The following is a 26,003-nucleotide window of genomic DNA, read 5'->3' as shown; positions in this document are numbered from 1 at the left end:
CCGTAAGCTTAACGTCCATTGTGGGGAAACTATTTGAGGGGCTTATAAGGGACTACATCCAGGAATATGTAGTGGCTAATAGTATTGTAAGTGATAACCAGCATGGTTTTACTAAGGATAGAAGCTGTCAAACCAATATATATGTTTCTATGAAGAGGTAAGTAGAAGCCTGGATGGTGGCGCGGCTGTGGATATCGTGAACCTGGATTTTGCAAAAGCGTTTGACACAGTTACTCATGGACGTCTGATGGGTAAGTTAAAGTCTATCGGTCTTGAAAGTTTAATGTGTAACTGGATTTAAAACTGGCTTAATAATCGTACCCAGAGAGTGGTGGTCAATGATTCCTACTCTGAATGGTCCCCGGTAATAAGTGGTGTACCCCAAGGGTCAGTACTGGGCCCCCTCCTGTTTAACTTGTTTATTAATGATATTGAGAATGGAATTAACAGCAATGTTTCTATCTTTGCAGATGACACCAAGCTTTTTTACTACAGTACAGTCTATGGAGGATGTGCAGATCTTACATGCTGACTTAGACACACTGAGTGTTTGGGCGTCCACTTGGCAAATGAGGTTCAATGTAGATAAATGTAAAGTTATGCATCTGGGTACTAATAACCCACATGCATCATATGTCCTAGGGGAAGTTACACTGGGAGAGTCGCGGATGGAGAAGGATCTGGGTGAACTTTTAGATAATAAGCTACAGAACAGTACACAATGTCAGTCAGCTGCGTCTAAGGCCAGCAGAATATTGTCATGCATTAAAACAGGCATGGACTCCCGGGACAGGGATATAATATTACCGCTTTATAAAGCTTTGGTGCGGCCTCATCTGGAGTATGCTGTCCAGTTTTGGAATCCGATTCATTAAAAGGATGTTCTAGAGCTGGAGAGGGTACAAAGATGGGCAACTAAACTAATAAGGGGAATAGAGCATCTTAGTTATGAGGAGAGATTAATAGAATTAAATTAGTTTAGTCTGGAGAAGAGACATTTAAGGGGAGATATGATTAATTTATTTAAATATATAAATGGCCCCTACAAGAAATATGGGGAAAAGATGTTCCAGGTAAAACACCCTCAAAGGACAAAGGGGCACTGTCTCCGACTGAAGAAAAAAAGGTTCAACCTTCGGAGGCGACAAACATTCTTTACCCTGAGAACTGTGAATCTGTGGAACAGTCTACCACAGGATCTGGTCACAACAAAAACAGTAGAGGGCTTCCAAACCGTCCTAGAGAAGTTCTTAGACCAAAATAATATAAATGCATATGTATAGAACCCATCATCCCTCCCCCTTCCCTGTATCCATCCCCTCATTGGTTGAAATTAATGGACATGTGTCTTTTTTTAACCGTATTAACTATGTAACTATGTCAGTAACATCATTATCTTTTCGATATTTCAAAGTCAAATTTTTTTTTTAGACTTCAATATTCACCATTACAGGGTCTATGCAGGAAAAAGGTCACACATGCAGTGAAGGAGCAGCAGTAGTCATTGGAGGCCAGTGGAGGTCCAGCAATAGTCATTTGAGGCCAGTACAGGAGCAGCAGTAGTCAACATGGAGACTAGGCAGGAGCAGCAGTAGCCAATATGAAGGCCAGGCAGGATCAGCAGTAGCCAACATGGAGGCCAGGCAGGAGTAGCAGTAGCCAACATGGAGGGCAGGCAGGATCAGCAGTAGCCAACATGGAGGCCAGGCAGGAGCAGCATTCGCCAACATGGAGACCATGCAGGATCAGCAGTAGCCAACATGGAGGCCAGGCAGGAGCAGCAGTAGTCAACATGAAGGCCAGGCAGGAGCAGCAGTAGCCAACATGGAGGCCAGGCAGGAGCAGCAGTAGCCAACATGGAGGCAAGGCAGGAGCAGCAGTAGCCAACAAAGAGGCCAGGCAGGAGCAGCAGTAGCCAACATGGAGGGCAGGCAGGATCAGCAGTAGCCAACATGGAGGCCAGGCAGGAGCAGCATTCACCAACATGGAGACCATGCAGGATCAGCAGTAGCCAACATGGAGGCCAGGCAGGAGAAGCAGTAGCCAACATGAAGGCCAGGCAGGAGCAGCAGTAGCTAACATGGAGGACAGGCAGCAGCATGCGTGGTGCGGTCATGTGACTGCTCCTTTTAAAGCAATACCGACATCACACAAGGGGTGAGCTAGTACAAGATCCCTGCTGATTGGATGTGTTCCGGAAATCATGTGAAAGCGCTTTTCCCGCTCCGGAACGCTTCCTGCTTTCTAGAATGGCGGCTGCCATTTTAGAAAGCAAGAAAAAAAAAATCGGAGCGGATTTCCAAAAATCTGAATCCGAACCGGTTCGCGCATCTCTAGTGCTGTCGTTAAGATGGTGGTACACACAGACGATCTGACAGATTTGGAACACTTTTGCGAGAAAAAAAAAAAAAAGACTGCCAGGTCTAGATGTACCATGTCCAAAGACCACTGTTCCGCCAACAGTTATCTCTCTTGGACGAATGTCTTTTCTGTGGTGGTGGTGGTGGTGTGAGCTGCTTTCAGGATGCTCTGGTGCCAGTTTATCTCTCTGAGTACAAAGGGGTCGGACAGTGAAAATCCATCACATTCTGTTATACAGTTTGTATTAAAGTCAGTCATGGGTTTGACCATCAGTATAAAGTGTATGCTTTGAAGGGAATGTGTTATCCGAAAAAAGCTTAATGTTTGAATCATGTCTTTATGTTAAAATTTTCTATATATATTCTAAAATAATTGTTTTCTTTCTCACCACTGAAGCTAAAGCTAAACTGAGACTTCCTGTTCTGTCTGTGGGGAAAAGAGGATGCTGCTTTAAAATGATCTGTACAGAATTGCAGCAAAATGTGGCACCAGTTGATAAAGGAGACAATAGCAGCACCCTGTGGAACGATCTCTTGAATGGTTACAGAGTACGCTCAGTAATGTTTCACATTCATCTTAAAGGGGTTATCCAGCGCTACAAAAACATGGCCACTTTCCCCCTACTGTTGTCTCCAGATTGGGTGGGGTTTTGAAACTCAGTTCCATTGAAGTAAATGGAGCTGGAGACAACAGTAGGGGGAATAGTGGCCATGTTTTTGTAGCGCTGGATAACCCCTGTAAGGAACAGAGGTTATATAACAATGTTGAAAGACAGCGGACGGCACTGCATTAAAGCGACTCTGTACCCACAATCTGACCCCCCAAACCGCTTGTACCTTCGGATAGCTGCTTTTAATCCAAGATCTGTCCTGGGGTCCGTTTGGCAGGTGATACAGTTATTGTCCTAAAAAATAACTTTTAAACTGGCAGCCCCGTGCTCAACGGCAGGGCTTAGATTGTGTTAAGCTGGCACAACCTCTCTGTCCCTCCTCCCCGCCCTCCTCATCATTAGGAATGCTCCAGGCAGATTGTCTCCTAATTCTCAGCTGTATGAATACTGAACATGGGCTGGATTGTTAAGGCACCTGTGCAATGTTCAGACAGGAGAAAATGTTCCAGTGGCATTCCTAATGATGACACTTTAGACACTTTAAGCCCCGGCCATTGGGCACAGGGCTGCAAGTTTAAAAGTTGTTTTTTAGGACAATAACTGCATGACCTGCCGAACGGACCCTAGGACAGATCTTGGATTAAAGGCAGCTTTCTGAAGGTACAAGTAGTTTGAGGGGGTCAGATTGTGGGTACAGAGTCGCTTTAAATTCAATGCAATATTGCCGCTGCAGAATAGAATTTAATCAGCGTCTGTTATTTTCTAAAAAAAAAAAAAGAACAAAGTGTGAGCAAAGCCTTAAACTGCTAAACTTACACTATCCAGTTTGCGGTGAAAGTAACATGAATGTATTCTCTGGGTCACTGCGGTTATAGCGAAAAAAAAATTGCATAGTTTCTTTTTTAACTAATACCACTTTGGCACAAAATAAACTATCTTCCTGGAAAAAAAAAAACGGTTGCTACATTGCAAGATCCATAGAGTTTTTATTCCTTTAGATGACAGGGCTGGTTTTGGGCTCATTTTTGGTGAACTTATGGTGCAGTTTTATTTTTATGTATTTTACAGTGTGCATCTTGCTGTATAAATAGTGATATAGTTTTATAGATTGAGTCGTTACAGATGTGACAATACCAAACATGTATAGGTTTTGTGTTTTTTAAGTGTTTTACATAACTTGTTATTATATGTGGGGAATATAATGCATTTTTATTATTGGGGTAGAGTGGGGGGATTTTTGAATGTATGTTTTATTTTACACTTTTTTTTTTACTTTTACACTAGTGTACATTACGGAACACTAGTGCATACCATTGTATACTAATCAGTGATCTGCTGATCACTGATACAATACACTGCACTACTTCTGTAGTGCAGTTTGTTGTCTGTGGTTAGCAATGAGCTGACAGGCAATCTACACAGCTATGCCTCTGCTCTGTAGAGGCATGTACATGGTAATCCCCATGGTAATTACTATAGAGATTATAGGGAGCCCGGGCCTCAACACAGGACCTTCAATCAAGCAAGTACTGTAACTAGGGATGAGCAAACTTTCGAAAAGTTCGGTTCGGTTCGATCCGGCGAACTTTCCTGAAGTTCGGCTTGGTCCGAACCGAACCTAAGACGAACCTTGCGATAACGGCTGAATAATTGCAGCTACAATAGTGGGAGTGTGATAGGTTATAGTTTCGTTTAGTTGCAGTTGCTATTACAATGAAAAAAGTGGAATAAAAACAAAGTGCAAGAATAGAGAAAAAAAAAATTGCCGGCATTTGCCACACCCTTTAATAGTTAATATTTAATTAATAAAACAAATTTTTGTTCTTAAAAAAAAAACATTTTCGTTGTTTAATAGCATAATTAAAAGGAATCCATGCTTTTGCAATTAAATATACTGTTAATAAAAAAATTAATATATAAATAAATAAATGTGTGCACACATATATATATATATATATATATATATATATATATATATATATTTATTTATTTATTTATTTATTTACAGTATATTTAATTGAAAAAGAATTGATTCGTTTTAATTATGTTGTTGTACAACGATAATAGCTTTCTTAGAACGAATATCTGCTTTATTAATTAAAGCCTAACTGTCATGATTTTTTTTATTGCAGAAATCAGAAGTATAAGCGATTTTAAGAAACTCTGTAATAGGTTTCATCAGCCAAAAAAGCCTCTTTCTGTACTCAAGAAGCAATTTCCCAGCCTCCCCCCCACCCCCCGACTTCTTATCTGTGCATTATCAGGCAAACACGTCTTCATTGCAGAGAAGCCATTGTAAGCCTATAAAGGGGGGAGGGGCCGAGGGAGATGAGGGAGCAGAAAGAGGTGACATGAATTTAATGGAGCTATATTAATGCATGGGTCGGGTGCAGTGCACCCGGTACATGGAGTTTAATGAGTTAAGTAGTGATGCAGTAGCATCACTACTAACCCTCTGTGGCTGTACAGTAAGGAGGGGTGCATAGCGCACCCCTCCTTACAGTACAGGAGCAGGGAATCCCTTAATTAAGTGGGGATTCCCTGCCCTACGGGGTTTCCCACCGAGAAGCAGAAAGCGGTCTTCTTCTCAGCGGGAAATTTAAAATCCCCTGCACAGAAGTTACAGTCTGGCTCCCAGGGGCTTAAGTCCTTGGGAGCCAGACTGTAACTCCCATTCCTATGCAGGAGGTCACCCAGCTTTCCCACCATCCTGTAAGGTTAACCCTAACAGGATCCTGGGAGAGCTGGGTGACCTCCAGCATAGGCATGGGAGTTACAGTCTGGCTATCAGGGACTTAACCTCCTGGGAACCAGACTGTTCTGGCACTGCACCTGCACCAGCAAGGAAGGGGGTTAAGTGTCCCCTCCCTTGCTGGGGCAGATGCAGTGCGATCTCCATGGGGTGAGGGGGTGAGGGAGGTGATGGCTGGGGCTTACCTGCTGCTTTGTCCATAGTTGGTAGCAGTCCCAATATGTCCGGTAGCCCCGCCCCATGACGATAAGCCCCGCCCCTGTATTGGCTGCGGCCGAGGGGGCGGGGCTTATCAGGACATTATGGGACTGCTAGCAACTATGGACAAAGCAGCAGGTAAGCCTCAGCCATCACCCCCCTCCCCCACCACCACATGGAGATCGCATTGCATCTGCCCCAGCAAGGGAGGGGACACTTAACACCCTTCCTTGCTGGTGCAGGTGCAGTGCTAGAACAGTCTGGTTCCCAGGGGGTTAAATCTCCAGCATAGGCGTGGGAGTTACAGTCTGGCTCCCAGGGACTTAACCCCTTACTTACTGTTTGTTTTTGCTTTTTGTTTTTGAGATACCGGCATGCAGAGGATTCCGTCGAATTCGTTTAGACTACAACGATGACCGGCGGACTTTACTGTACAATAAAATGGTCAATGAGGGGTGTGGGGGTGTTTTTATTTGAATAAAAAAAATGTTTTCACTTGTGTCTTGTCTTTATTTCTTTACTTTGTAGACTTATTAGTGGAAGCCGTCTAATAGACGGAATCCATTACTAAGTCAGGGCCTAGTGTTAGCCGGTATAAAATGGCGAACACTAACCCCCCATTATTACCCCAGTACCCAATGCCACCAGGGGTACTGGAAAGAGCCGGGTGCCAGTGGTCCCGAAGCATCAAAATTGGCGCTCCTGGACTGGGGCGGCAGCAGGCTGGTAATATTTAGGCTGGGGAGGGCCTAAACCAATGGCTCTTCCCACCCTGGTGTTACCAGGCTGGTGTTGCTTTTTTTTTAACCCGGCTGGTTATGAAAATAGGGGGGACCCTATGCGGGTTTTTTTAAAATAAATAAATAATTTTAAAAAACGCATAGGGTCCCCCCTATTTTCATAACCAGCCGGGTTAAAAAACCAAGCAACAGCAGCCTGGTAACACCAGGGTGGGAAGAGCCATTGGTTTAGGCCCTCCCCAGCCTAAATATTACCACCGTGCTGCCGCCCAGTCCAGGAGCGCCAATTTTGACGCTCCAGGACCACTGATAGCCGGCTCTTCCCAGTACCCCTGGTGGCATTGGGTACTGGGGTAATAATGGGGGGTTAGTGTTAGCCATTTTATACCGGCTAACACTAGGCCTTGAATTAGTAATGGATTCCGTCTATCAGACGGCTTCCACTACAAAGTCTATATAGTAAAGAAATAAAGACAAGACACAAGTGAAAAAAAATTTTTTATTCAAATAAAAACACCCCCACACCCCTCATTGACCATTTTATTGTACAGTAAAGTCCGCCGGTCATCGATGTAGTCCAAACGAATCCTCTGCATGCCTGTATCTCAAAAAACAAAAAGTAAAAACACAAGCAAAAACAAACAGCAAGTAAGGGGTTAAGTCCCTGGGAGCCAGACTTTAACTCGAATGCTTATGCTGGAGGTCACCCAGCTTTCCCAGGGTCCTGTAAGGTCAACCCTTACAGGATGGTGGGAAAGCTGGGTGACTTCCAGCATAGGCATGGGAGTTACACTCTGGCTCCCAGGGATTTAACCCCCTGAGAACCAGACTGTTCTAGCACTGCACCTGCACCAGCAAGGTAGGGGGTTAAGTGTCTCCTCCCTTGCTGGGGCAGATGCAGTGCGATCTCCAATGTGGTGGTGGGGGAGGGGTGATGGCTGGGGCTTACGTGGTGCTTTGTCCATAGTTGCTAGCAGTCCCAGGGTGTCCTGATAAGCCCCGCCCCGCGAACGGAAGCATCCAATACAGGGGCGGGGCTTATCATCACGGGGGCGGGGCTTATCGGACATACCGGGACTGCTACACACTATAGACAAAGCTGCAGGTAAGCCCCAGCCATCACCCCCCTCACCCCCCACCCCATGGAGATCGCACTGCATCTGCCCCAGCAAGGGAGGGGACACTTAACCCCCTTCCTTGCTGGTGCAGTTGCAGTGCCAGAACAGTCTGGCTCCCAGGGGGTTAAGTCTCTGGGAGCCAGACTGTAACTCCCATGCCTATACTGGAGGTCACCCAGCTCTTCCAGGATCCTGTTAGGGTTAACCTTACAGGATGGTGGGAAAGCTGGGTGACCTCCAGCATAGGCATGGAAATTACAGTCTGGCTCCCAAGAACTTAAGCCCCTGGGAGCCAGACTGTAACTTCTGTGCAGGGGATTTTAAATTTCCCGCTGAGAAGCAGACCGCTTTCTGATTCTCTGTGGGAAACCCCGTAGGGCAGGGAATCCCCACTAAATTAAGGGATTCCCTGCTCCTGTACTGTAAGGAGGGGTGCGCTATGCACCCCTCCTTACTGTACAGCCACAGAGCGTTAGTAGTGATGCTTTTGCACCACTACTTAACCCCTTAAACTCCATGGACAGGGTGCACTGCCCCCGGCCCATGAATTAAGACAGCTCTATTAAATAGTTAATATTTAATTAATAAAGAAGATATTCGTTCTAAGAAAGTTATTTTACTTGTACAATAACAAAATTAAAACGAATCCATGCTTTTTCAATTAAATATACTTTAAATAAATCAATCAATAAATAAATATATATATACACACATTTATTTTTATATTTATTTTTTTATTAACAGTATATTTAATTGCAAAAGCATGGATTCCTTTTAATTATGCTATTGAACAACGAAAATGTTTTTTTAGAATGAAAATTTGTTTTATTAATTAAATATTAACCATTAGAGGGATCGGCATTATTGTCGGGGATCGCTAACCCCGGTAATGCCGATTCCTGTAATACAGTTTCCCTGCTTCTCCAGATGCATTCCAGAGGTGTTTGCATCACTTTCTTAAGATTTTATTTGTTATTTTTATTTTAACCAGATTTGTTACAAACTTTTTTAAAGTTCGGTTCAGTGACAAACCAAACTTTTTGCAAAGTTCGTAACGAATCTGGTTCGTTACAGTTCGGTTCGCTCATCCCTAACCGTAACCCGTTAAATGTTGCTGTTATAATTTGACAGCGGCATTTTACGGATTAAACTACTTGGAGCAAACGATTTTCCCCTCCAGGTAGTTATGGGGGAGATCAGCTGTCATACGGATAGCTGATCCCCGGATGCTGGTGCTTCGGCACAGCAGAGCCTTCCGATACATACACAGTATAAAGCATATGTAGCAAAATAAAGACCATTAGTGACTGCCGTGAAAAAGGCGTATTGTTGGTCACCAACAGGTTAAGCTGTGGGTTTTTTTTTTTGTTGTTTTTTACAACTTTTCGAGATTACAGTATTTTATTTATTTATAGAAATCGTTAAATTACATTCTCATCATGTTCAGCATTCTTAATGAACTCCTCGGGGAAGCCAGAATATCAGTAACACAATTAACTTCCTATACTTATGCAAATTAGGAATCTCTAAGTCCCTGATGGAAGCATGCTTTTTGGCTACAGTTAGCAAACGTAAGCTATTAAATGACACATGGAGTCTTGAGCTGAAATGTAGATTTCCCTAATTTGTGCCGTGACATGGGCAAAACAGCTTTTGAGGGGTGCGTAAAACTAAAAAGAAATTAAAATATCTCTCTTTTAATACATATAAATGCTTATGAATTTGTAAAATGCTGTTAAGAAGTATAACTGAGAAAATATGATGTAGATTGACACAGATGACACACCAAACCATATTAAGATTTTAACTATTAGAAAAAGCAATCCTCAATACTGCCTACTATATCATCAGTGACTACTGCAGATAATTGGTTGATTCATTGATTGCTTTCTTGAATGGTGTAAATACAGAGTATATAGTGTTTATAAAATTGTCTTTTAAAACTTTTGTGAAATTGTAAATTATGAGTGCATGAATCAGATTTGGTCCAAATTTCTGTCCATTGAGTCCCTTATAAAGAACAAGGGATCCAAAATGGTTTTCTGAAGGTTTGCTCATTACTATTGGCCAGCTTAATGTTAGCCATACATATAATTTGCTGAAAAGGTTTGAACCACAAGCAATAATTATCCTCTACCTATAGGATAGTTTATAATTCGATTTCTAGCCTAGTCCCCCAGATCTCTAACTGCATCTACCTCCATAGAGCATATTTACCGTAAAGTAAAATGGTGAAGTTGGACTTTTCAGCCCCCTGCTCCCCCCTTCACTTATAGGCACTTCAGGCCTGTAGCCTATGAGCTGCTGTGACGCAATCCCTGCTTTGGAAGCATTTTTAAACATAGGTGCTCGAACTAGATATGTACTGTAGTTTTTACTTTTTGCTCAAAACGGGGCATTATACCAGGTATGGGAGACATTTTTACATTAGTGAGGCTAAGAGGCAACTATTACAATATTTCTGCAAAAGGGGCACTATTTCTATATGGGGCACAAGGAGAATTATTATTTTTTGAAGCATGGGGGTACTGTAACTATATGGGGACACAGGGGGTATTATCACTATATGGGGGCATAGGGGACAGTATTACGATATGGAGGTACAAGGGATTATTATTATTATTATTATTATTATTATTATTATTATTATTATTAATATTATTATTATTATTATTATTAAAGTACAGGGGTATATTTTTAATTGGAAGAAAGGGAGATCATGGAGGGGCATTATTTTTTCATTTTGCACTATTGCTGTAAAGGTGCTCTTGCTTTATGGAGGCACAGAGGGCATAGAAATTGCATGCAGATTTAGGGTCATTATTTTGATATGGGGTACTATTAATCTGTGAGTGTTTAAGGGCATTATAAGGAGACAGTGATGGCATTAAGTGAGGACACAGAGGGGCTTTATAAATGATGGAAGTACTGTTGGATCATTATTTGTAGATTGGATCATGGTGGGACAATAACGGGATATTATAACTGCATTAACCCCTTAACGACGCATGACGGGTATACGCGTATAAGGGGGATCAGAGAGGGCTCCCGACGTGTGCCCTCTCTGCAGCCCGCAGATCCCGGTTGCCATCTGCAGCGGACGCGGCCGGCTAATAAGCTATTCAAATGCAGCTGTCAAAGCTGACAGCTGCATTTGAATAGTGACTGTGCCCCTGTCCCTGGTGTCTAGTGGGGGATCTCCCTCCCGCAATGTGATTGCGGAGGGGGAGATCCCCCACTAGACACAAAGGACAGGCGCACAGTAGATTGGATCATGGTCTGCAGCAGACCATTATAATAGAGCACTCTATTGAGGGAGAATTGTCTCTCAGGTGTCCATCGGGGCTCTGCAAACTAATCGCAGAGCCCTGATGGTAGACATAGAAATAGCCATTTCTATCTACGGAGGCCAGCAGGAGGAGGGAGGGAGGACAGAACGCTCTCCGGGCGTGCGACTGTGAGCTCTGCTGCCTCCCCTCTCTCCCCTGCCGCTGTTATAAGATAGTAACAGCGGCAGGGGACATCAGAGAGGCGGCAGAGCTAGGGGACATCAGCTTATGGGATCTTTATATTGAGTACAAAAGTAACACTAGTCCTGGAAAAAAAAAAAAAAAAACTAATATGATAAAATGAAAACAGTTACAATTCTCAGAATGTGAAAAGGAAACAAAGATTAAAATTGGTCCAGTCCTAAAGGGGCTAATAATGACCATTTTTAACATGGAGAAAAAAAAAATGAATAAAAAGTGATCAAAAAGTTACATGTAAGCAAAAGTGGTATCAATACATATTACAGATCATGGCCCAAAAAATAAACCATTACATGGTCCAAAAGACTGAAAAATAAAGTTATTGGTGTCAGAAAGTTTTAAAGTAGTAAAATAAAGGTACATAAAATTAAATATCATTGTAACTGTACTTATAGGTATAGATATAGATAACATGTCATTTTTACTACATGTTAAAAATTCTGAGAAAAAAGACCCAAGCGCCTTGTGAATTATCTCAGATACGAAGTAGAAAAGTTGAAGCAATGCTGCTCACTTATTAGCCCTTGAGCTTTATGCGCATTACCGCTATTCATATGTAGGGTACACTGAAGATCAGGAGCTGGGAAGATGGTTACTCCTTTGCCCAGGTTTACTTGCGTAGTTTCAGGAGTGTAGGGACTGCAAAAGCTGACTGTACCTATAGACAGGATGCTCCCAGATAGGGACCTGTACAAAGCAATGAGCAAGTAAAAATGGAAAAGAAATTGTACTAGTAGTGGTCAGCGCTGTCCCAAAAAGTCCTTTAGACAGAGCTTAAAGAAAATTGTAAAATTTACTGTATAGCATTAGTTATAACTAGAGATGAGCAAGTAGTGAAATATTTGATTTTCGAGAATTTGAATAGAATAGGCACCGAGATTCGACAATTCGAACGAATATTCAATCCCATTATAGTCTATGGGAAAAAAATTCTCGGCACTTGGAAATAAAATTCGACCACTTGGAGGTCACCAAGTCCCCCATGAAACCTCCCTAAACGATGTGAACACCTCCAGAATGACACTGGGACATTACAGGGAGCATGCCTGGGTGCACCCAACAACCCAAAATAGCAGTATAATGCCACTCTCCGCACTTGCGAAGGAAAAATATTTGCGAACGCTTTACAGCAATGTTCACACATTTCGTTTGTATTTCTGGCACAGCGTTACATACATGATTCCAAAGTGCGTCATGTTATTCGCGCACATCACACATCATGCTGTACGAACGTTATGAACGTAACAAACAGTATGTATGACATGCCTTTTTGTGGGCTACTGGAACAATATGTATCACGTTCCTTTTACTGGGCTACTGGCACAATAGGTATCACTTGCCTTTTACTAGGCAACTGACACAATAGGTATCACGTGCCTTTTATTAGACTACTGGCACAATAGGTATAAGGTTAACGTGCCCTTAGTGGGCTAAACCAGGGACACTATAAGTGACTTGTACACATAGGGTACTGGAATGAATACAGCTGCTGCTGCTGTTGTATCATCTAGTTCTTAGCACTGAGAAGTGGTTTGGATGCCGACTCCAGAGATGACTTTTTTGCTGGATATTTGCCCTGAAAAGGACTTTTGGGTTCAGTAGTAAGCCTGCCTAACCAAAACGCTATTAAAACCTATCTCTCCCTGCTCGAGTGGCGGAAGTCAAGTCTCAAATATTCGAGGTCATGTGGTTCAGCCACTGTAGACATGTCACTGGAGAAGTGTTCGAGAGGGTGTACATCTCGCCTAGGTTGCTCCACACGGTGAGATGGTAAGTCCAGGAGGGATCTGTTACTCAGCAGTGCTATGCTGCTGAGTTGTTATTTCTTTTTACCGGGCCTGGATTTACATGGAATGACAGGTAGGTTTTGGTAGTGGGACTTGCCATTCCCTCTCCCCCGATCCACTTTGGGTGTTGTGATCAGGTGTGCTCTGATGAGCCTGACAAAGGTAAAAGCTCTGCAGAGCTGCAGGTGATTGCTCTCAGCCAGGAGTGATCAGCCAGTGTGTTTGGTGGAAGCTGCGAATGCAGCCACGGCTGGAGCTAAGACACACCCTGCGGTATCCAGGTGAAAGACGCTGTGTTATAGTGTCAGATAGGTGAGAAGACCTGTTAGTAAGTGCCCAGACGGGCAAGACCTTTTTGTTTGTTTTATTCTTAAAAACGGTGCTGCTGTATTTCTGTTTGCTGGACGGTTTATGCTGCAAATAAACGCCAAGCTGTTATTTTAAGTCTGCTGTGAACTGTGTCCAAACACACCATCCCCCGGGAAGATCCCTACAGCCACCCAATGAGGGTAGATGCCGTTTTCACGCTGCGTGCGTACTCCAAGGGTCCCTCACAGCCTCCCTGCATGGTGATTGGATTTAAAAAAGCACCAAGTGTGATGGGAGGGCTTTTGAATGTTTGCCGCATATTTGACACACTACTCGATTATATTAAAATCTTTTGAATACCGCAATATTCAATCGAATACCTACTTGATCGTATTCGCCCGTAGTAGAGTTATGCTTCCCTAGCTTGTTTCGAAGAGATCTGAAACAGGTCATTTACTTGGAAATCTTTGCCCAGCCCAATAAAACACACAGAACCTTTTGGATCTAAAAATCACATTCAATTTGGCTGAAATAAGTACTTTGTACGGGACCGCATGGAAATCCACGGCAGTGAGTTGGAACATTCCATCCTCAAACAATGGTCTTGTTAATTTTTCACCGCGCCATATACGATCTGGCCATAAGCTCATACGTAGTGTGCATTGTGCGGCCGTATATCATATACTTTCAAGCGAACGCATCAACCTCAAAACTACGTGCATATATTCGTGGTTCGCACTACGGCCGGAAAGATACATAGTGTGAACATAGCCTTAGAGTGCGTTGTGTGAATAGGTACAAACACGTATTTAAATGGGGGAAAAATGCCAAAAACACCTCTTGAATGACAGGGATGAGGGACCAATGATGATTTTTAGTAAACAAAGCATCATACATTAACCCTTAGAGGACCGGGCCAATTTCAATTTTAGCATTTTTGTAATTCCCTCCTTGTGCTTAATAGGCCATAGCACTTGCATTTTTTTACCTAGAAACCCACATGAGCTCTTATTTTTGTGCCACTAATTGTACTTTGCAATGACAGGATGATTTTTTTCATAAAGTACACTGCGAAACCAGAAAAAAAATCAATGTGTGGTGAAATTGAAAAAAAACAAACTTTTATTTGGAGGGTTTTTACGTTGTTAGCCATGGGGTAAAACTGACTTGTTACATATGTTCCTCAATTCGTTACGATTACAACAATGTAACATGTATAACTTTTATTATATCTGATGGCCTGTAAAAAAATTCAAACCATTGTTAACAAATATATGTTCCTTAAAATCGCTCTATTCCCAGGCTCATAGCGCTTTTATCCTTTGGTCTATGGGGATGTGTGAGTTGTCATTTATTGCGCCATGATGTGTTCTTTTTATTAGTTTCTTGATTGTGCATATGCGACTTTTTGATCGCTTTTTATTACAATTTTCCTGGATTTGATGCAACCAAAAATGCTTAATTTTGCATTTTGGGATTTTTTTTGCGCTTACGCCATTTACCTTGCAAGATAAGAAATGGGATTAATTAATAGTTTGGGCGATTTCGCACGTGGCAGTACCAAACATGTTTATTTATTTTTATTTTAACATGGGAAAACGGAGGTGATTCAAACTTTTGTTAGGGAAGGGGGCTTTTTTATTAATAACAACACTTTTTTTCTTTTACACTTATACTAGAATCCCCCCTGGGGGACTTCTAGTATAAGCACTCTGATCTTTCATACAGATCTATGCTGCATAGATATGCAGCATAGATCTATGAGATAGGAACATTGATTGCTTCCGGGATCGGGATCAGCGTCATTATGGCGCAGACCCTGTACGGGCCAAGATGTGTGGATCGGAGCGATCCACCCCACTAAAGACCAGGGAACGGCTGCATCAAGTAATCGGATGCAGCTGTCAACTTTGACAGCTGCATCCGATTACTTTATTAGCGGGCATGGCGATCGGATCATGCCCGCTTATAGCCACGGTCCCGGGCTACAAGCGGCACCCTGAGACTGCGTCGGTTTAGAACACATGGAAGCGACCCTGGATGTACGGGTACGTCCCGGCTCGTCTAAGGGTTAAAATAACATAAAATAAGTTAAAAATGGTGTGCAGTCACCTATATATGACTAACAGGAATGAACATGTAGAAAGCAATATAAAATGATTTATACACATATCATTAAGATTCTGATAGTTGTGTAGTCAATGTGTATTACATTGTGGAAATGGATGTCTGTCCTTCAATGCAATGGACACAAGGGGGCCAGGTGATTAGACTAGAATTTAGTGTCAGAGGGCTACTACACAGTAGAGCAGATCAAAAGGGGTGGGATTGTCAGCCTACAAATAGGGTTTGTAGAGCTGACATACCGTGGTGCTGTATAAAAGGGATGGAGCTACCCGTGGGAGCCACTGTTCGACTATGGACTTGTGGGTGGCTCCGTCCCTTTTATACAGCACCATGCTACACAGCTATCAGATGATGTGTTTTGGGCTTTTTCCCCATTTAAATAAGTGTTTGTATCTATTTACACCATGCTCTTTTTCTGATGAAGGGAGAAAGTCTCCCAAAATGCTTTATAACTGGTGCTATACAATAAATTTTACAGTTTTCTTCAAGCTATTTGTCTGAACTTTTTCAGACAGCTCTGACCACTGCTAGTGCCATTTCTTTTCCATTTTATTTGTTGTTTAAAGGATTATAAAATACAGCAGCCGGCAGGGACAGGGGATAAATTGATTGCAGGTACTAACTTACCTCTTCCTGTGCCTGCGGTGAGCTGCGCCTCAGGATCCTCACCGGAAGGTATTTTCCCCTGAGTTTGTCACAACTTCAGGGGAAGTTGCCCCTTATATGAAGGATTCCCTGCTGCACGGTGAGTAGGTCTGTGGGTTGCCCCTTATATGAAGGATTTCCTTCTTCACTATATAGTAATATTGCCCCCGGCTGTGCCCCTCTATGTAGTAATATTGCCACCTGCTATTTAATCCATATAGTAATAATGCCCCTTCTGTACCCTCCATACAGCAATATTGCCTCCTACTGTGCTATCCATATAGTAAGAATGTCTTCTGTTGTGTCCTATATAGTAATAATGCCTTCTGCTGTCCCCATATAGTAATAATGTCCCCTGTTGTGCCCTTGTATGTCGTTATAATGCCCCCTGCTATCTCCCCTATATAGTAATAATAGCCCCTCCATAATAATAATGCTGTCTGCTTTGCCCCCATACAGAAATAATGCCTCCTCCTGTGCTCTCTATAAAGTAATAATGTTCCCTGCTATGCCTTCCATATTGTAATTATGTCTCCTGACCCCATGTGCCCCATATAGTAATAATGCCCCAGTTCCCTGCTGTGCCCCTATATTTCCCTGCAGTTTCCCCACTGTAGTTATGCCTCCTGCCCTCCTGTGCCCCCATACGGACATTAAGTACCTGCAGCTAATGAGAATGAAGAGAGGATAAGGATGCCCGCTTCTCCCGATTCTTCATTCTCTGCAATATAATATCAGCTCCCTCACTGTAATGCCCATACAGGGAGTATGCTACCACTATAATGAGCGCAGCATCCTGTTTGAGAAAACAGAGAAATTTATCAATCAATGCTAGCAAGGTAGGCAAAAGCCACGGGGACAACCTCAATAATGTTAATACAAAAACATGAAAAAGTTTTTTCTGCAATACTTTAGTGGTAATTTTTATGTTTCTCTTGCATTCATTTGTTCACTGTTCACTTCCTCAGATGTTTTATTGCAGTTTAATGCTGTAACCACCAAGCTGGAAAGGGAAACACATTTCATAGAACATGATTATATTTCTTTTTCCATGTGAACTGATTTGTAATCTTTTTTTTTCTTTCTAACATTGCTGAAAACTAACAAACATTTGCTTTGATTTTACTTTGTAATACAAATGTAACAATGCATGCAATGTTGCAAACAGTGCTCTGTGATTAAGATTTAATAAGGCAGACTCAATGGTTTCACTAAAAAAGTTGAAAAAAAATAAATGTCAAAACATGTATATAGCTTTAAGTAAAAAGGATGATGTAATAAGATGTAGTCATTAAACTTAACTAGCACAATAACACCTATGAGAATTCTTAACTACACTTCAGTCTCTTCATTAAGATAGTACTTTAAGATAGTTCACGGTATCATTAGAAGCAAACAGATGGCTCACAGTATGTGAAACTTATGTTCAATTTAAACAAAGATTTTCCATAATATCCATATATAGCTACAGGCAATAAAAGTAGTAATACACCTTCAAATCCATTTAAATAAGAGTTTTCGAATTAATCAACAATCAAGTGCACCATTTTTATACAATGTAACTGTCATTTTACTTGCGAGTGACACACTGTTGTTTTCATCTTAATTCTGAAGATAATAATAAGCCTTATTTTTACCTTTCAAAATGTACCTAAAAAAACTAGAAAATACCCAACGGTTCTATGAAGTAAATACATTTAAAAATTTTGGGTGCTAATGTGCAATAGATTATCATAAAGTCAAGAACAGAAATGTCAAACTCTGGCCTGAGAGAGCCATTTTTTTTGGCCCGCCAAAGAATCTGTGATTATCATATAGCTGGCCCGCCAAAGTTTTCTATTGGCCGTTTATAATGTTTAAAGCAAAGTTCTATTGGCTGGCTGCCTTGCCCGCCACCAAACATCACATTTTGCCCTGCTTTTGCCCTCCTCCTATGCTGCCATTGGATATACTAAACCCGCCTCCCAGTAAGTTAGGTAATTATACTGTGCAACGCACCATTAGACGGTTGTGGTCGTAACTGTCAGGAGCGCAGGAGTCCAGGAAAGGTAATTATGCTGTGTACCCTCAGTTTCTAGTAAAAATCATCCCTGTGTGATATATGGGGCCTTGGAAGGACTGTGTGCGCTGCCTCAGGCGGTCTTCCCCTCATCTGACAGTATCTCTCAAGTAACGCGTGCTGTATCCCCCCTCACATGCATCGGGCGGTCACCTTCCAAGTACTGCAGAAAGTCTCCCCCTCACAAGTATCCAACAGTATCCCACAAGTACTGCGTGCTGTCTCCCTCCTCACATGCATCGGGCGGTCTCCTATCAGGTACTGCGGGCGGTCTACCTCTCACAAGCATCTGACAGTGTCCCTTAAGTACTACAAGCTGTCTTCCCCCTCAGACTGTCCGCAGTACTTAAGAGGGGAGATCGCCCGATGTGCGTGAAGGGGAGACCACCTGATGCATGTGGGGGAGGAGACAGTGCGCAGTACTTGAGGGATACTGTCAGATACTTGTGAGGGGGAGACCCCCTGATGCATGTGATGGGAGAGACGGCATGCAATACTTGAGGGACACTGAGGGATACTGTCGGATAGTGTCAAAAGTGACAGCGGCATTTAAATGGTTCTTCAGCAATTGTCAGTGCTGGCTAAGACTTCTTGGGTCTCCTGTAGCTGTCTTACTGGATCGGTATACCTTGCCTGTTGCAGGCTGTACCAATTCAGCACAGGGAGATTAATGCAGTATGTATGAGCAATTAATAAGCAATTGCTGCCCTGTTGTAACTTGACTATCCTAGTAACAACCCCTGGGTATGTTTCTGTTGGTACTTTTCCATAATACTCCAAGGATGAAATTGAATGGTTGTATTTTTATTGAAGGGAATAAGTATTGTTTGCTTGTTACAGATTCAAAGGTATTATCCAGGATTACAAAAATAAAGCTACTTTCTTGGAAAAACAGCAGCACCCACTGTTCTCAGGTTGTGTGTGGTATTACACTTCAGCTCCATTCAATGGTACTCAGCTTTAAAATCCCACCCAAACTGAGGACAGGATAACTGCTTTTTTGAGGGAAGTAGCCATGTCCTCACTCCTCATGTATGGATAATTATATGTATCTCTCTGTAATGTCTATTTTTTGTCTATGTATGTACCCCCAGAATTGTAAAGTGCTGCGGAATCTGTTGGTGCTATATAAATAAAAATTATTATTAAAAATTATTATTATGTTCTGTAAGCCCGGATAACCCATTTTAAAGGGGCTATCAGATCCAGTGCTACAAAAACATGGACACTTTTCCACCACTCTTGCCTCCAGTTCAGGTGTAGTTTGCAATTAAGCTCTATTTACTTGAACTGAGTTTCAAAACCTACACCCAAACTGAGACATGAGTGGTGCAAAATTGCCCATGTTTTTGTAGCACTTGTTAACTCCTTTAAGAGAATCTGTCAAGTATGTACGAGGTAGAGAGCAGCAGACACAAGCAGATAGGTGAAAGAGAAAACACAAATGATGCCTTTTGTCTTTCCTGATGGCTATTTGCAGAGTAATACAATAGCATTATTCCTTGGGTACTGAAGTGCCACAGAAGTTATGGTAAACACATGCACACTTCCTCCCCCACCTGAACTAATTGACATACCTGACTTATTGACAGCCCTGTACGTCAGCCAAGACATGGAGAGTGTGAGGCAGGGGTGAGCATTAGAGATGAGCGAACTTTTCAAAAGTTCGGTCCGACCAGACTTTCAGATTTTTTTCAGAAAGTTCGGTCTGACCGAATTTTGGATTTCTTCAGATTTCATAGTTTAAAGAATCTATATGATACGGGGGTAGTGTATTTGGTTGAACTTAGGGCTCTACCTGTCAGTAACATCATTATCTTTTCGATATCTCAAAGTCAATTTTTTTTTTTTTAGACTTCAATATTCACCATTACAGGGTCTATGCAGGAAACTCACCATTACAGGGTCTATGCAGGAAATTCACCATTACAGGTAGGGATGGTCCGAACCCTCCAAGGTTCGGGTTCTTATGAACCCAAACGGTCGGCATCAGATTCCCGCTGTCTGCCAGCTCCGTGGAGTGGGTGGATACAGCGAGAGGACCGCCTGGAAAACTGGGATACAGCCTATGGCTATGGCTGTATCCCAGTTTTCCAGGCGGTCCTCCCCCTGGATCTGCCCGCTGCATGGAGCTGGCAGAAAGCGGAAATCATTACAGAGAGTTCGGGTTCGTACCACTCGGTTCGGACCATCCCTAATTACAGGGTCTATGCAGGAAAAAGGTGACAAATGCAGTGAAGGAACAGCAGTAGTCATTGGAGGCCAGTAGAGGTCCAGCAATAGTCATTTGAGGCCAGGCAGGAGCAGCAGCAGTCAACATGGAGGCCAGGCAGGAGCAGCAGGAGCCAACATGGAGGCCAGGCAGGAGCAGCAGTAGCCAACATGGAGGCCAGGCAGGAGCAGCAGAAGCCAACATGGAGGCCAGGCAGGAGCAGCAGTAGCCAACATGGAGGCCAGGCAGGAGCAGCAGTAGCCAACATGGAGGCCAGGCAGGAGCAGCAGTAGCCAACATGGAGGCCAGGCAGGAGCAGCAGTAGCCAACATGGAGGCCAGGCAGGAGCAGCAGTAGCCAACATGGAGGCCAGGCAGGCCCAGCAGTAGCCAACATTGAGGCAAGGGCAGGCACAGCAGTAGTCAACCTAGATGCCAGTCAAGGCCCAGCAGTAGCCAACATTGAGGCAAGGGCAGGCACAGCAGTAGTCAACCTAGATGCCAGTCAATGCCCAGCAGTAGCTAACATTGAGGCAAGGGCAGGCCCAGCAGTAGCCAACATGGAGACAAGGGCAGGAGCAACAGTAGCCAACATGGAGGCCAGGCAGGAGCAGCAGTAGCCAACAAGGAGGCCAGTACAGGAGCAGCATTAGCAACATGGAGGCCAGGCAGGAGCAAAGTTTGCCAACAGGGCGGAAAGGGTAGGAGGAGGAGTCAACATGGAGGCCAGTGAAGGCCCAGCAGTAGCCTATATGGAGGCCAGGGCAAAAACAGCAGTAGCCAACATGGAGGCCAGGCAGGAGCAACAATAGCCAACATGGAGGCCAAGCAGGAACAACAGTAGCCAACATGTAGGCCAGGGCAGGAGCAGAAGTAGTCAACATGGAGGCCAGTGAAGGCCCAGCAGTAGCCTATATGGAGGCCAGGGCAGGAGCGGCAGGAGCCAACATGGAGGCCAGGGCAGGAGTAGCAGTTGTAATGGGGTGACATGAGAAGCGGAAGCAGAATAATGAGGTCCATGGACAGGCGAGAGGTAACAGGGTGGGAGCAGCAGCAGCAGGAATGGTGGAATGACCAGTACGGTCTAGTTCACATATAGGCCATAATATAAGCAGAAAAGGTCCTACATCTTGGTGACAACATGACCAAATCCTACTCTGTGGTATCAGGAGCAGGTGTCACAAAGTCCTTATCTATCCATGTGGCATTCATTTTGATGAAAGTCAGACGCTCCACACTATCACAGGACATTCTGGTTCTCCTGGGACTGACAATATGACCTGCTGCGCTAAAAACTTGCTCGGATGACACACTGCTGGCCGGACAGGAGAGTATGTCCACAGCAAATTCAGCGAGTTGTGGCCAGACATCTAATTTTCCCACCCAGTAGTCCAGCTGGACTTGCTGTTTGAGGTGTGCCACCATGTCCTGCTGCTGTGCGGGTGCCCTTGTTACCTCGGCCTGTGGCTGCATGAAAGCGTGCATCATGGACATCAGGCTCAGACTGGTGCCGCTGCTCATGCAACCCAAGCTGCTAGAGAAGGATGTGGAGGAGGCAGCGCTGCTGGTGTGGCCCTGGTGGGAATGGCGTGAATGAGAGTGTTGTGTTCCAAAGGCTGCCACTAACTGTGCACCCAGCTCCTCTCTATAATAATTCATTTTTTCCTCCCGTTGGGAAGGGCGAATTAATTCACACAGCTTGTTGCGATACCGTGGGTCCAGTAGTGTGGACAGCCAGAACTCATCCCGTTGATGAATCCTTTGCAAGCGTGGGTTGGCCCGAAAGCATATAAACATGCGCTTATCCATTTCCACCAGGGAGTGTGAAGGAGTCCCCGCCTCCGTCTCCACAGCATACTGCCAATGGGTACTGCCTCCATCCTCCTCATAGCCCTGCATATCCTCCTCTGGCCCCCCTCTAGTCTGGCAGGAAGGCTCATCTCCTTCTCCTCCACCCATCTCCCCTAAGAGTTTCTGTGCGTTCAGGTCCTCCTCCTCCTCCTCAACTTCCTCTCCCTCCTCTTCCGCAAAGCCTTCCTCCAGCGACCCAGGCTGTGACAGTGGCAAGACCTCTTCTTCCTCGCCACTGAGTCGCATCAGCATCAGCTCCAGTACATGAAGCATGGGTATGATGGCGCTCAGTCCTGTGTCTTGCTGTCAGGACTGGCGCTCATAGCGAGCATGCCATCGCTCCAGTCTCCGACACTGCAAGTGATGTGGGTGCTCGCTCACGTTTGTTAATTTATCTGGAGTTCTCCTGCTCTCACCTGTGGGGTGGGGCTCCAGCCTGCATTTAAGCTCTGCTATCAGGCTGCTTACTGCCAGTGTTTGATTTCTCTGCACTAGCTAGCATGGTGATCTGATCTCTGCAATTCTGACCTTATTCTGTGTTCTGACCTTCTCTTGCCTTACCCCTTTGTACCTTGCTACCGGTTGGTTTTGACTTCGGCTTATTTTTGACCTTTCTTAGCTTTCTGATTTTGTCCTGACGCTCCTTCCTGGTTTTGACCCTGCCTGTTTGACAATTCTTCTGTGTTTGTCTGTGTCTCTTGTCTCCCATCCCCTGCACACTAGTCAGTGTATGCGCAGTCTTCGTGGTTGTCAGTCTAGACTGGGTGGGGCAATAGGCAGGGACAGAGGTTGGGGTAAGTGCAGGGCTCACGTTCCTCTGTTGTCTGTTTATCCCAGCCCTGACACTTGCCCACTGACCAGAAAGGTGGCCTCCTCAAAGGGTCGTAGCAAGCGGCAGGTATCTCGCATGAGCTGCCACTGGCCAAGCTCCAGGTTACACAGGGGAGTCGCCGTGTCCGCCTGCATCAAGAGGAAATCAGTCAAGGCCTACCGGTCCAGCATGCGGAGGGTGGAGTTCCACCGCGTGGCTACATTGCAAATGAGGTTGGGAAGACCATTCCTCCGCTGCAGGTCGAGGAGTATGTGGTGAGAGTGATTTGAATGGCTGAAATGGTTACATAGCTTTCGAGCCATTGACAACACAGTCTTTAAATGGGTTGAAGATTTTAGAAAGTGTGTAACTATTAGGTTTAAAACATGTGCCATACATGGGGCGTGCCTCATACCTCCTCGACGCAGTGCGGAGAGAATGTTGCTCCCATTGTCACTCACCACCGTCCCAACTTTAAGATGGCGTGGAGTCAGCCACGAGAGGATTTCCGTCTTGAGCAGGCAGTGCAGCTCTTCCCCTGTATGTCTCCTTTCACCCAGGCAGGCTAGATGCAGCACAGCGTGACACCTCCGTGCTACACCCAAGTTGTACAAGGGAGGAACACTGGCGGTTGAGGAGGTTTTGGGCCTACTGGAGGAGGTGGAGGAGGACCGCGACACAGGAACCCTGCTGTGACAACGGGGTGGTGTCATCGCCCTTCCCTGGCCAAGTGGCTGGGGGTCCTCCAGCCATATTACATTTACCCACTGAGCAGTAATGGACATATACTGCTCTTGCCCGTAATTACAGCTCCGGATGTCTGTGGTTAAATGTACATGTCTGCTCACTGAATTGCTCAGCGAGTCAGCAACCTTTTCACGTACATAGCTATACATGGCCGGGATATCTGTGTTGGAAAAGTGTCAACAACTTTAAACAGCAGAGACTGAAGCACCAGCAACTTGGCCAGGTGGGCGTTCAGCTTGACTGCTGCGGGATTGCTGGGTGCATATGTCCATGATGACAGGCTGCCTACTGCTAGCAACACAGGGGCCACCAGCCGAAGAAGGGAGTGAAGCCACACTCCCTTCCACAAAGGAGGTCTGAGTCTGTGAAAGGCCCCCCTGACTACTGCCAAATCCTGCCGTGGATCCCATGTAACATCCGATGTAGCATAATCCTGTTCCAGAATGATGCTATCATCCTCATCAGGCTCCTGCCCAGCCCTCTCTCGTCTGCTGCCTACTGTTCTCCTGCCAGGCCTAACAGGGGCCTGCTCTGATATCGCCTCCGACCCAGCTATGCCCAGCACTTGATTGTCCCCTGTCTCTTCTCCCACGTGCTCATCGTCATCAAAGAGCAGTTCGCTGCTCATAGTCGCCAACAGTTCCCTTGCAGGCGGCGAGTCAAAAGTTAGCGGGATGTTGCTGAGGATGTCAGATGGAGGACGTGGGGGAATTGCAGCGTGTCCGTGCCAAGTCATGGTCATGTCTGAGGTACCCACAGATACCTGGCTGGCTGTCTCACTATTCATCCTTGTGGACGCCAAAGTGTGAGCCAGCCACTCCAGGACTGTGGAATTAGACGTGTGGACACGACCCTGGTGTGACAAAGTAAGCTCAGGCCTGCCACTGGACCCTCTTCCTGCGCTACTTCCTCTTCTGCCCCTTGAGCCAGACTCTCTGCCCTGCCCTCTGCCTGAAACGCTTTGTGAGGTTTCCTGCTGCCGCTGTGCCATGACTTTATACTCAAATTAGGATTTCTACACTTCGTAGATGAGAACAGTATCTTCTGTAATATATAGGACTTGTATATATATATATATATATATATATATATATATATATATATATATGACTTGTAATATATAGGACAACTATAGAAATTGTCTATATATAGCAATTTTTTAAGATACAATGCTATACACCTGAACCAGGTATTTTAGTCTCTCAGGATAAGACGGATGTGATATGCACACTTTCAATCAGAAGGGTCCAAGTATGGAAATTAGGTGTATATACTGTAGATGTGTATATATATATATATATATATATATATATATATATATATATATATATATATAAAAATGAAAGTCTGTCTGTCTGGCCAAACTCCTGAACCGTTTGGCCCCTGATTTGGCCCACAGATACATTGGGTGCCTGGGCAGGTTAGAGCGAAGGTGCCGTCCCAGGAAGATGTACAGGAGGGGAGGGGGGGAGAGCACCCCATAGAGATGAATGGGAAAATCTCCACACTGCACACACAGGTGCTGTAACTAGCTGCAGCAGCTTGCCAGCAGAAACGTCAGTTGGGAGCCTTAGCAACCAATAGGATTACTAATTTTCATTTTCACAGGGAGCTGTGGTTGCTAGGGAAGCTGCCTCACAACATTCACAGAAATACCTGGTAGACCCCTTTTTAACACCACCATATCAGACCTGACCAATACCGCCATACCAGACCTGACCAATACCGCCACACTGTGACTGGATAACACTGCCATACCAGACCTGACCAACACTACCATACCCCCCTTCGAAAAGACACTAGATTTTCTGGCAAATCTGAGCAGGAGGTGGAAGACTAGAAAAAAAAAAAAATTGTTTCCTTCCCCCTGCTCCTTGGTGCTGCTCCCATGCAAGGTGCTGCCCTAGGCAGACCACAAGTGCCTAACAGTAAATACAACCCTGCAGGTATACAGGACAATACAGGTATACAGGATCCCAAAACTATACACTACAGGTGCACAGGACCTCCACCACCTATATACTACAAGTATACAGGACCCCAAACTATACACTACAGGTATACAGGACCTCCACCAACTCTATACTACAGGTATAAATGACCTCCACCGACTTTATACTACAGGTATACAGGACCCCAAACTATAC

Source organism: Dendropsophus ebraccatus, chromosome 5 (genome assembly GCF_027789765.1).
Source record: "Dendropsophus ebraccatus isolate aDenEbr1 chromosome 5, aDenEbr1.pat, whole genome shotgun sequence".
Lineage (NCBI taxonomy): Eukaryota > Metazoa > Chordata > Amphibia > Anura > Hylidae > Dendropsophus > Dendropsophus ebraccatus.
This window is presented reverse-complemented; position numbering follows the sequence as displayed.